This window comes from Cupressus sempervirens, chromosome 7 (assembly GCF_028749045.1).
Source record: "Cupressus sempervirens isolate cs-2001-9-10 chromosome 7, ASM2874904v1, whole genome shotgun sequence".
Classification (NCBI taxonomy): domain Eukaryota; kingdom Viridiplantae; phylum Streptophyta; class Pinopsida; order Cupressales; family Cupressaceae; genus Cupressus; species Cupressus sempervirens.
In genome coordinates, this window is record NC_143124.1 from 14640987 (window position 1) to 14652485 (window position 11499).

An 11499-nucleotide genomic window follows, 5' to 3' on the forward strand; every position below is an offset into this window, starting at 1 on the left:
TTGTCCTAGTAGACATGCATGCAAAATTAACAATATCCGATTTCCACAATCCATTTGTAGTGCAAGTTCATTTTGGATTTGATTGTGTGTTTTTTAGAATCATGGTTTCAGATCACTCTACATAATCCATCATCAAGTGGATGAGAGAGTGTAGGATGCATGTAAAATGTCATATCATAAGCAAGACATGTGAACTGTTTTATAGAATGCCTAAAAAAAATTTACACCTAGTTGTTGGTGGAAATTTCCACCTTCACTGGTCAAAATTTCCACCAATGCCTGGGCTTTTTCTACCTTTTTTGGTGGAAATTTCCACCAACGCTTAAATTTTTTTCTACCTTTTTTGGTCAAAATTTCCACCAACACTTAAATTTTTTTCTACCTCTGTTGGTCGAAATTTCTACCTTCATTGGTCAAAATTTTCACCAACGCCTCAATTTTTTTCTACCTTTGTTGATTGAAATTTACACCTTCATTGGTCAAAATTTCCACCAATGGCTAAATTTTTTTCTACCTTTGTTGGTCAAAATTTTGACCAATTCCTGTTTGAACCGACATAATGGCTTTGGTAGGTTTTTGACCAATAGATTGGTCAAAATTTTGACTAGAAAAATATCAACCAACAGGTTGGTCAAAGTTGGTCGAAAAATGGGTCAAAAATTTGACCAATAAAGGTCAAAAAATGAACCCAAATGTACTAGTGATGACAACTAATATGCTAATGCATTAACCTAAGTAAACTTAAGTACAGTGTAATTAATAAATACTTAATTACACCAATAATATATTACTAAATTTCTTTTAATATCTTAATTTTCATAATATTATTATATATTAACAATAAATGTTTAATTATTTTTATATTTAGGTATAATCTTGATATATTTGCTGATTTTTTTTGTTATTGACTATTTGTTGTGTACTAACAACAATGTAAAATAGTGGAAGTCCATTGGGAAACTCCATCCCAAACCTAATTAAAAATAATAAATTATAATTTCAATCCTATTTGAAGCAAGATTTCTAGAACTTAATTTTATATTTGTACACCACTTTGTTTTTAGGTGCACACCAAATGTAGTGTCTAGTAGATGTTTAAGGAAATTATGATAAGGACTCCTCTTTTTGACTTTCTTTTATTTACTAAGATTTTATTGCATTTGATCCCATTTTAATTTATTCTTAACCGATAATGCATTATTATCTTTTATTAAATAAAATCTATTTATGGAAAAATAAACGTGAGGAACAATCATGTTGATTTTTGGGATTCATAACAGGCTTATAAAATTTGTTTTTATAAACCCTTTAAATATTCAATCAATAACATGTATGATGTTGCCTAAGTAGAGATTCTAGACTTTGCATCATCTTGTTCATCTGAGGCATTGAGGAAAGCATTTGGAGAATTCCATGACCTAGTTGAAGTAGGTCAGGCTATACTAAGTGACATTCCATGCAATAGCCATACCTTTCGTTCCTTGGTTATAGAGGAAGCTTTGAAGGTTGCTAGTTGTAGCTATGAAACCAAAACTGCTTGGGGCAAAATGGTAGAAGATGCATAAGCTTGTTTTTTTTTCTTAAAAATAATTACTACTAAAAGATTGCCCATCATCTTATAGTAATCTTATTAGATGTCTACTATCCATTTGAAATGTAAATTTTTGTTTTTGGATTTGATCGTGTATGATTTTTTAGCATCAATTTTTTGGATCATACTCCGCAATCCATCATTAGGATAAGAGAAAGAAAGAATGGAAAAAGTGAAATATGTAGATCAATCCTCTCTTTCTTTTTATTTCTCTTTGGTTGGGCTTGGTTTTTATATTTCACTTTCCAATTCATTCTCTCATCTTGATGATGGATCATGAAGTGTGATCTAAAATATTGATGCTAAAAAAAATTACACAATCAAATCCAAACACAAAAATTTACACATCACCTTATATATATTAGATATTTGATGTAACTGGCAACAATTTTCCATAGCATAGATGTTAACTCACTTTTGAATGGTTGTAGGTGGGATGGATGTATGGATCTACAGTTGAGGATATTATGACAGGAATGGAGATTCATAATCTAGGTTTGGATTCCATTAGTGTCCAACCAAAGGAACCATTTTTCATGGGATTTGCAAAAACTACTAGTCAAGATACCCTTATTCAGCATAAGAGATGGGCAATAGGACTATGTGAAATATTTGTACAAAAACTATGTCCTTTCATTGGACTCGAAAGAGGAATTAGCTTGAGCTTGAGTTGGTGCATCTTTAATCATATTCATAACTATGTGATTTCAGATAAACCACCCAAACAAGTCAAATCATAGAATGCATTGCTTAAATTATATTATAAAGATGGGCGATGAACCACTTGAACAAGTCAAATCTTAAAATGTGTTGTTTAAACTATATAAAAAAGATGAACTCATTTTTATTTACAGATTTGTATACCATAATTTTCATTTTTTAACACTAGCTTTACTCCTAATGCAAATTACAAAGGTTTTTTTTCCAGTTGCGTTGGCAATGTTCCTTTTAGTCTATGGATATCATCTTGTGCAATACATTCTTCTTGGGTGTTCTGTGAGAGAGTGGTGGAATAACCAATTCATGTGGCTCATTGTGTGTACATTTTGATGGTTCATCACACTATTTGATGTTGTAGTGAAGTTGTTGGATTTTCTTAGACAATATTTGTTGTGACTCAAAAGGGGTCAAAGGAATAAGAGAGTGGTGATAAGGGTGAGTTTACATTTGATTCCTCTACATTATTCATCATATCAGCTACAATATTATTATTAAACTTAGTAGGCCTTTCTTGGAACATTGTTTCAATTATGGGTAGTTTTGGTGAGATCAAAGAGAGGCTATTTCCAAATTATTTGTGCAGTGTTTGGGTAGTCAAAAATTTTTTTCCGTTTGTGGAAGGATTGGTTAGAAAGGGAAAGAGAGGCATTCCCTAGAGTGTTATCATGAAATCTTGTGCTTTGGCTATTTTTATATACGCTACACTGGATTATTTCAGCAAAGGGTGTTTTTCCTATCTACCAATCTCACTTATTTAAATTGTATGAATCTTCCTAGAAATATTCTTCTATCACGGAATGATTTATCTATCATCCTTTCTAGTGATGAACTCTTCTTTTGTCAACAACATGTCTATAGTTCCATACTAGTTCTAAATATATATTTGTAGTCCATTGAATTCTTTGAATAAGAACAATTAGAAAATGAAAATCTTTAGAATTCAAATTTAAGTTGGAGAGATTCTAGGTACTTGATAAGTATGTTGTGTGTGGCAATTACAATTGATTGTCACTTTCCCCCTTGTGAACATTTCTACAATTCCTTTCTCAATAGTAGACATGTAATATTATTTTTTGTGTTACTTGTGTAGGTCTCTTGTAGGCATTTCTTGATATGCTTGACATGATTTTTCATTTTAAAATATAAATAGCTTCTCTTGTTTTTTTTTATCCATTCTAAAATATTTTGCTACTTTCAATATATAAAATGTCAATAGTTTAAAAAGTAAAATTGAGATGATAAGTTCTTTTCTTTGAGTATTTTGTTAATTGTGAAGTAATTTCATAAATAGCTTTTAAGGATTTTTTATAACTAACAAACCGTCTTCCTTTTTCTATTCAATTACAAGGAGGTGACTTCTTAAAGAGAGATGATAAACACTTGCACTATACTATTATTTGATTACTTAATAGTTGGTGTATCTCTTAGTCTCATGTTAAAACATACTACCTATAAAGTACAATATGATCTAAATCTAAAAACCTTCCCCTTTCCTTATTCTAGGTTGGGATGCTTGTAGGGATGTTGAATTCAAAGATAATACTCCTATGACTTCAGGATTGAGTGCCCTATTCTACGAAGTGCATGTACATGCAATAATTGTAGACGCTTTACCTAGAGTTCTGTTAAACTTTTCTAATATCTCTGTTTGGTATATGAAGATACCCATGGAGCTTAATGCTTGTAAGAAGGCCTTTTTTTATTAATGATTCTTGATGCAATACAAATATACTTGAACTCTTGAGATAACTACCTAATATAAATTGTAGCTATCTTATTATTCTCAAGAATACTATAGGCATTTAGTGTATTGGGAATTCAATGTCTAGTTAAAAGATAAAACTATATGCATGGATATTTTTAGGTGCATTGCATCCCTTAATACTATATTATTAATGTAAATTATAAATCTGGATCTTTACCGAGACATTTTTTTTTCTTTAGTTTCCTGCAATAGTATGATTTCAATTCCTTTTAGATCAACAACTTTTTATAGAAGCTAGATAAGTCAATGTATATACCAATCATGTTATTTAGGAATCATGTCTAAAAAAAGATAGAGATAGAAAAACTACTGACATCAACAAGTGAAGAGGCATCATAGAGTATTAGGCTCTAGTCTGCATAATTTTGAAGAACACATTGAATAACCTAGGTATAGCAGGATACTTCTAGTAGTTTTGTTTCTATGATTTAAGTCTAATTATCCTTACATGCAAAAAGAAATTGGTAACATGCATTTTCTTTAATGTCCAATATAAAATAACTCAAATTATGCCCTAAGTCCAAAAGATCTAAAAGGATCCAAGGTTGCAAGCAACCAATAATTTCTAAAGGTTATTTAAAATTATATAATTGGTTACAAAAATTTGATAGTGCACCCTTGGTTTTATTCAAATTTGAACTCCTTTACACTAGAATTTATTAATGAACACCTTATATGTTGATAGAGAAAGGTAATCGATATATTATCCACACCCAAGTCCGCACCCTTGGTTTTATTCAAATTTAAACTCCTTTACACTAGAATTTATTAATAAACACCTTATATGCTGATAGAGGAAGGTGATAGATAATATTATCCACACTAAAGTTCGATATTCTTTAAGGTAATCTGTTTTGAGCACAAGTTCGATATTGAGAGTTGACAAGAGTATGAAGTTGTTGTTCTGGATATATTTTGATGTGTATAAGATAATACTTATCCAATTTCTATTTTCTAATTAAACCTCTATATTTTTTAGTGGCCTATTGATGATTTGTCTGATATAATATCATAGTACTAGTGCATGCTTATTTTGGTCATAGGTGGGTCATGTACACTCTTCATTGAATGTGTGCTAGGTTATGAAGCCTGTCCTATTTGAATTCTTCAAATGTTTAATTGATAATTCTCCTCCAATTCGCTAGCTTATACATACATATAGATATGATTTCTTTGTCTTTCCTCCTCAATATATTTTAATAGACTTTTTCTTGATAACATTAATTGAACCATAAAACACATGAGTAGATGTGTTTTGCACTATCACTGCCTTGTATAGGTTACATTAATTGAAGTGTTGAAGACATGAATATTGTAACCCTCATTCAAAAAAGAATCGGTGAGTTCACATGAAATGCTAGATTTATCTTTATTTTTATATTTTTAGGGGTGGATGGTGTAACTCACCTGGACATTGTGGTTAGAAATTGTGTAAGCATTGGCCACACTAATTTCACCAAACATTCAACTGATGCTACGAAACCCTACCTTGACTTCTTTGTATGTTTCTTTGACACCCTACCTCACTCAAACCATCAAATAAGCATTGTAATCCATCATTCTACATTTCTTTTTACCATTAATGAGATTTATTTTGCATAGGCGCATTAGAAACCTCAATTGATAGAAATGTTGTTTCTTTGTTTGATGTTTCATATACCGCTATAGTTATAATGATTAGGCTTCATGAGTCAAGATATACTATAGTGATCCTAGTATGGTCAAAAGAGATTTTGGGTACTACATCGCTATAGAATATAGTGAACTCTTCTATCGCTATACGGAGAAGGCCTAATCCTGACATAGCAATGATCAATGAGGAAAGTATATCACTATGACATATAGCGATCCCTTTTATCGTTATGCAAAGAAACTAAAAAAAATTATAGAAATGAGTGATAAAGGAGGCTTATCGCTATAACATATAGCAATCATCAAAATATGGAAAAAAAATATAATTATTATAGTGATGAGTGATAGAGATGATGTATATCTATAAGTCATGGTGATGAGTGTTTTTAGAGATTGAAAATGAGGAGATATCACTATAGAATATAGAAAACTCTTCTATTGAAAAGAAGAATATAGCTATAAGTCATGGTGATGTGTATTTTTGATGATTGAAATTGAGGAGATATTGCTATAAGTCATGGCGAAGAGTGTTTTCGATGATAAAAAAGGAGATATCACTATAGAATATAGTGAACTGTTCTATAAAAAATGAGGAGATATCTCTATAAGTCATGGTGATGAGTGTTTTCTATGATAAAAAAGGTGGAGATATTGCTATAGAATATAGTGAAGTATTTTATCGAAAAGGAAGAGATATCACTATAAGTCATGGTGATGAGTGTTTATAGTGATTGAAAAGGAGGAGATATTGCTATAGAATATAAAGAATTCTTTTATAAAAAATGAGGAGATATTGACATAAGTCATGGTGATGAGTGTTTTCAATGATAAAAAAGGATATATCACTATAGAATATAACAAAATCTTGTATTGAAAAGGAGGAGATATCACTATAAGTCATGGCAATGAGTGTTTGTGATGATTGAAAAGGAGGAGATATTGCTATAAGTCATGGTGATGAGTATTTTTGGTGATAAAAAAGGAGGAGATATCACTATAGAATATAGTGAAATCTTCTATCAAAAAGGAAGAGATATTGCTATAAGTCACGGTGATGAGTATTTTTGGTGAGCAATAAAGGAGGCTTATCGATATAACATATAGCAATCATCAACAATTTGGTCAAAATTTTGACCAAAGCCAAAATTGGTCAAAGTTTAGATGACAAAAATAGTGACAAAATTGTTTGTTAAAAATTTTACCAACATGAGTAAAAAATTTGATCAATTTTCATTAAAAAATGAGTCAAAATGTACTAGTGATACTACCAAACACTATACTATGAGGTTGTGCTGATGGATTAATGACAACCCAATTTTTAGGAAGCATCCAATTATTGGACCATTGGGGGCCAACATAGGTCAGAGAAATTAGTTGGATAGTCAGGGTCTTCACAACAAGGCAGTTGATCCATGGAGCTAGTAGCTTGACATAGTGATAGATATGCATGCATGTGTAGATGCATATATTTTTGTATTCTGGATTTAGGATGATGTAGTACATGATTATTTTGGATTGTAAATGGAGTGTACATGGTCACTTATTTTTTCATATATATGATGACATGATTGGATGGTTCTATATGTATGATTATGGTATAGATGTTTTATGCATTGATGGATATGATCTCTATATGTTTATGCATTATGATGTTTCATGACAATGCTATTGACATTTGTGATGCAAGATGTGAGTGATGTGATTTTATATGATTCATATATCATGTCTAACACATGTATGATGCTGAAACTATATATTGGTGATTATGAAAGGGATATGTATGATGTTAATGGTATGCCATGATGTATGAATGTATGATGCAACTATTTGATATGTAATGTTATATGGATATATATGGATATGTTTTTATTATACACAGGGATATTGACTAATGAGTAATGATAGACAATAATGGTAATGTGATGGACTAATAAGATTTAATGAGTAAGGTTTAATGATTAATGAAAATGTTATGATATGTGATAAATAAATAAATAATGGATGTAATGAATGCAAAATGTGAGGTGAATGCAATCTAACAAACTATGAAATGTTAGTCGTTGACATATTAGTCAAGTTTGTTATTAGTGACACACACTTATTTAGATTGTATATAGCTATCGAGCTCTTTGAATAGTTCACATTGTTTGCCAAGTATTTTAGTTGTCACCAAGTTCTTCAATTGCTACCGAGTCCTTTGGACAAATTCTAGTGGTTATTGAGCAGTCATGGTTACAGTGAAGATCAACAGTGTAAATCATGCATCTTAGTACATGCCGAGTTTACCAGTGCAAGACAAGCTGTGCAATATTCACCAAGTTCACAGTTTATGTGATGCGAGTTTAGTGTTAACCGAGCCACTTAGTGTTAACCAAGGGAATTAGTTTATACAAGCTCAAAGTGATAGTATTTACTAAGTCATACAATATAAATCAAGAGACTTAGTTTATATGACAAGTTTCATAGTATCTATCGAGTTACCAATGCAGATCAAGTTCAAGACTACTTGCAAGTGATTAGTATGGACCGAGCTTCTACTTCTACCAAGTGCATGACAATGCTAAGCATTGATAGTGGATGCTGATTATCAGAACCTTACTGAGTCAGTCTTCAAAACTTGAGTGTCTTCATCTGGGCTAACTTTGTAATATTTGTGTTAACTTGTATTGTGGCCGACTTAGTAATTTGTATAATTGGATTGGTATATATGAAATGTCCAAAAGAGTAAGGAATGTGAATTTTAATGCAATGTAATGTAATATAATTAGAGAAGAGTAGAAAGAGAAAATTAGAAAGGCTACAATAGTATAAGGAGTAGAAAAGAGATATCTATCAAAGCCAGGTGATTAGCACATAAAGGAATCTCATTCAACAAACCAAGTTGTAGATCAAAGATCATCTATTATTTCATCCTAATAGGTGAATCAGTCAAATCCTTTGACAAGGTAGACCTAATAGTCTTTTTTCAATCTCTTTACCAAGTGCATACTTAATTGTATGTTTGAAAATCCTTTGACAAGGTGGACCTAGCAGTCCTTATTGCTCCTAACAAGGTAGATCATCAGAAGTATCAATGCAAGCTTTCACAAACTAACTTTATACTGCAATACTAAAGTTTGTGGGTATCATCCCCACCCAAATTTTAATTTCTATTTGGAAGGTTTCTAGGTCACCAAATCTTTGTGTCACTATGTTATGAATGCTGTTAGTTTCTTATGCATGCAATTAGGTCAGATTATATGTGATTGATTATATGCTAATTGGATTGTTGGATTACGAGTCAAAATTGTTGAAGTTTTAGAAGTTACTGATTTGCCCCTCCCCTCTCAATAACTTAGCATAGTCTTTAATATTTCCAACAATTGGTATCAAAGCATTGTGGTTCTCAAGAGAAAGCTTAACAACTTGAGCAAAGATTAAAGCCATGGAGATATTTAGACTTGACAAAGCTATTGATAATGAGAAACTAGATTTGGAAATGGCCATTGCCCAACTCAAGAAAGAAAAGGAGCAACTCCCTCAATCCCTAAAAAGAAGAAAAGAACTTGTAATTGAAATGAATGATCACCTATAATTGAAGACCTTCATTCAAGCAATTTAGATGAAGCTAATGAAGCAATCAAAGAACTCTTAGAAAAGAATGGTTCCCTACAAGAAGAGGTAAGAAACTTAAGAAAGAGAAAGAAATTCATGTAATAAGGTTATATGAAGTCATGGAATAGAAAAACAAGATAAAAGAAGAGATAGATGGAAGGAACAATGAAATCTAGAACCAATCCCTTTAGCAAGCACACCTTATTGATCAGCTCTCCAATGCAAATGAGGAATCTGTGAGCCTAAGATTTGAAAATGAAAGAATGAGAAATGATCTAAATTCTAAAAGGAAAATCAATGAAAGATTATAGAAGGATCTAAATTCTAAAAGGAAAATCAATGAAATATTATATAATGATCTAAACTCTAAGAGGCAAATCAATGAAAGAATGATGAAATCCCAAGCGAACATGAATCAATTGAATGAAGAAAAAATCTATAGGAAAAAAATAAAAGTAGGAATTGGATATACAAAAGAAGGAGAATCATCCAAGTAAGGAGCTCAAAAGAACCAAAGACCTACTTGTAATCACTGTGGTAAGATAGGTCATACATCAAACAAATGTTGGAGTAATGGAAAAGCAAAATTCAATAGAAAGTGCTACAATTGCAATCAGTATGGTCACAAGGCTAATTAATGCAAAGAGAAACCAAGATTTGAGGAAAAATGTCACAAATGTAAGAAACATGGACACATGTCATTAGAATGCAAAACCAAGGTATTGAATCCAACAGGGCAAATTGTGAAAGCAATATTTGGTTAGGACTACAATACCTGGTGCATATGTCATTATTGTGGAGAATTTGGACACATTGGTATAATTGTGTAAAGCATCATTTGAGGAAAAAAGACACTACTATAAGATGTTTCATATGTACAAAACTTGGACATCTTGCCAAGAAATACATGAATACTGGTAGAATTAAAGATGAGTAAAAGGAAAAAGCTGATAACATCCAAAAATAGATGAGAAAAAAATGGATTCCTAAGTCTATTGAGGATACAAGTCCAAGTAATGATGATCAAGTCACTCAAGAATTAGGCGACTCTATCATTTCTACTTGATTTCTCAAAGGAGGAATTAGAACTATGCTATCAAAGAAGACATCCAAAACAGTTCTAGATTGAAAGAGAAAATTGATCCAAATTAGTATTTAGGATACAAAGGGATCACTAAGTATAGGTGTCTACTAAGTTATCTTCTCTACTAAGTGAGGTTGGGTCACAGACTCTACCGAGTAAGGTCAGGAGTGATAAAGATGCTTATGGTTACTGAGTCATGAAGACTTCATCGAGTGCTCAATGCAAGTGTAGTGGATGATAGTCTATCAACATGATGTCAATCAATCTACCTTTTGTACTAAGCATTTATGGAAAAATTTTAACAGAAGGCATGAAATTGAATTTATTTCTTACCATGAAATTTCAAGTGCTATTATGAAAGTGCAATCTTTAGAGCTTCCAAGCAATTTGAGTGAATTTCTAGTGAAAGTTTTTGAATTCTTTCAAACCCTACCAAGTGAAGATGACATCTAGTAGTAGGAAGGTTAAGTGTGGATTTGACATGTTGGTTCATGGAGTGGAGTTGAAAGCACCAGATTTCAAGCTCACTCCTATGATCACCAAAACCCTAGATCCGAGTAGAGCACAATCTCAACTCCCTCCTAAGGTACTTCTGATCAATGATATTCAAACTCATTTCAAATGTGCTATTCAAGAGATTGGTACATTGGAAATGGATGATGTCCTAGGTCAGTTGTGTGTAAAAGGAGTTTTGAAACCCAAGCACCAACGCTTGGAAACAAAAGGGTTAACTCACATCCCTCACATGCCCCATGAATTTCAAGTTAAATGGATTAGGTTTATCCTTAGTCAAGTGCATAATGGTCAATTTTGGTTAGAACAACCAGTGTTGATCACAAACAAGATGATTCATTGAATCATTGACCTCCCAATGCTAGCCAAAGCGAAAATGACAAAAACCCTAGGCTAGGGTAAACCTAAAAAGAAAACCTTAGCAAAATGGGATGGTAGAGGAATGAAGATTAGAAATGTTTCAAATATGGAATTGAAGTTTGGTATTCACATCATTGGGCACAAAATATATAGCTCTAGCAGGTTGAACAGTGTGTCATGTGAAGCTATGGACTTGACATACAAGGTGGTAAAGAAAAACTTATCATTTGACCTTGCTGA

The 11499-nt window shown here is 31.8% G+C and overlaps 1 pseudogene; it reads left to right on the plus strand.

Moving 5' to 3' along the window:
- LOC149545179 (cellulose synthase-like protein H1) overlaps positions 1-3069 on the plus strand; it is a 63818-nt pseudogene extending 60749 nt beyond the window's left edge.
- Positions 3070-11499: the final 8430 nt, after the last annotated feature.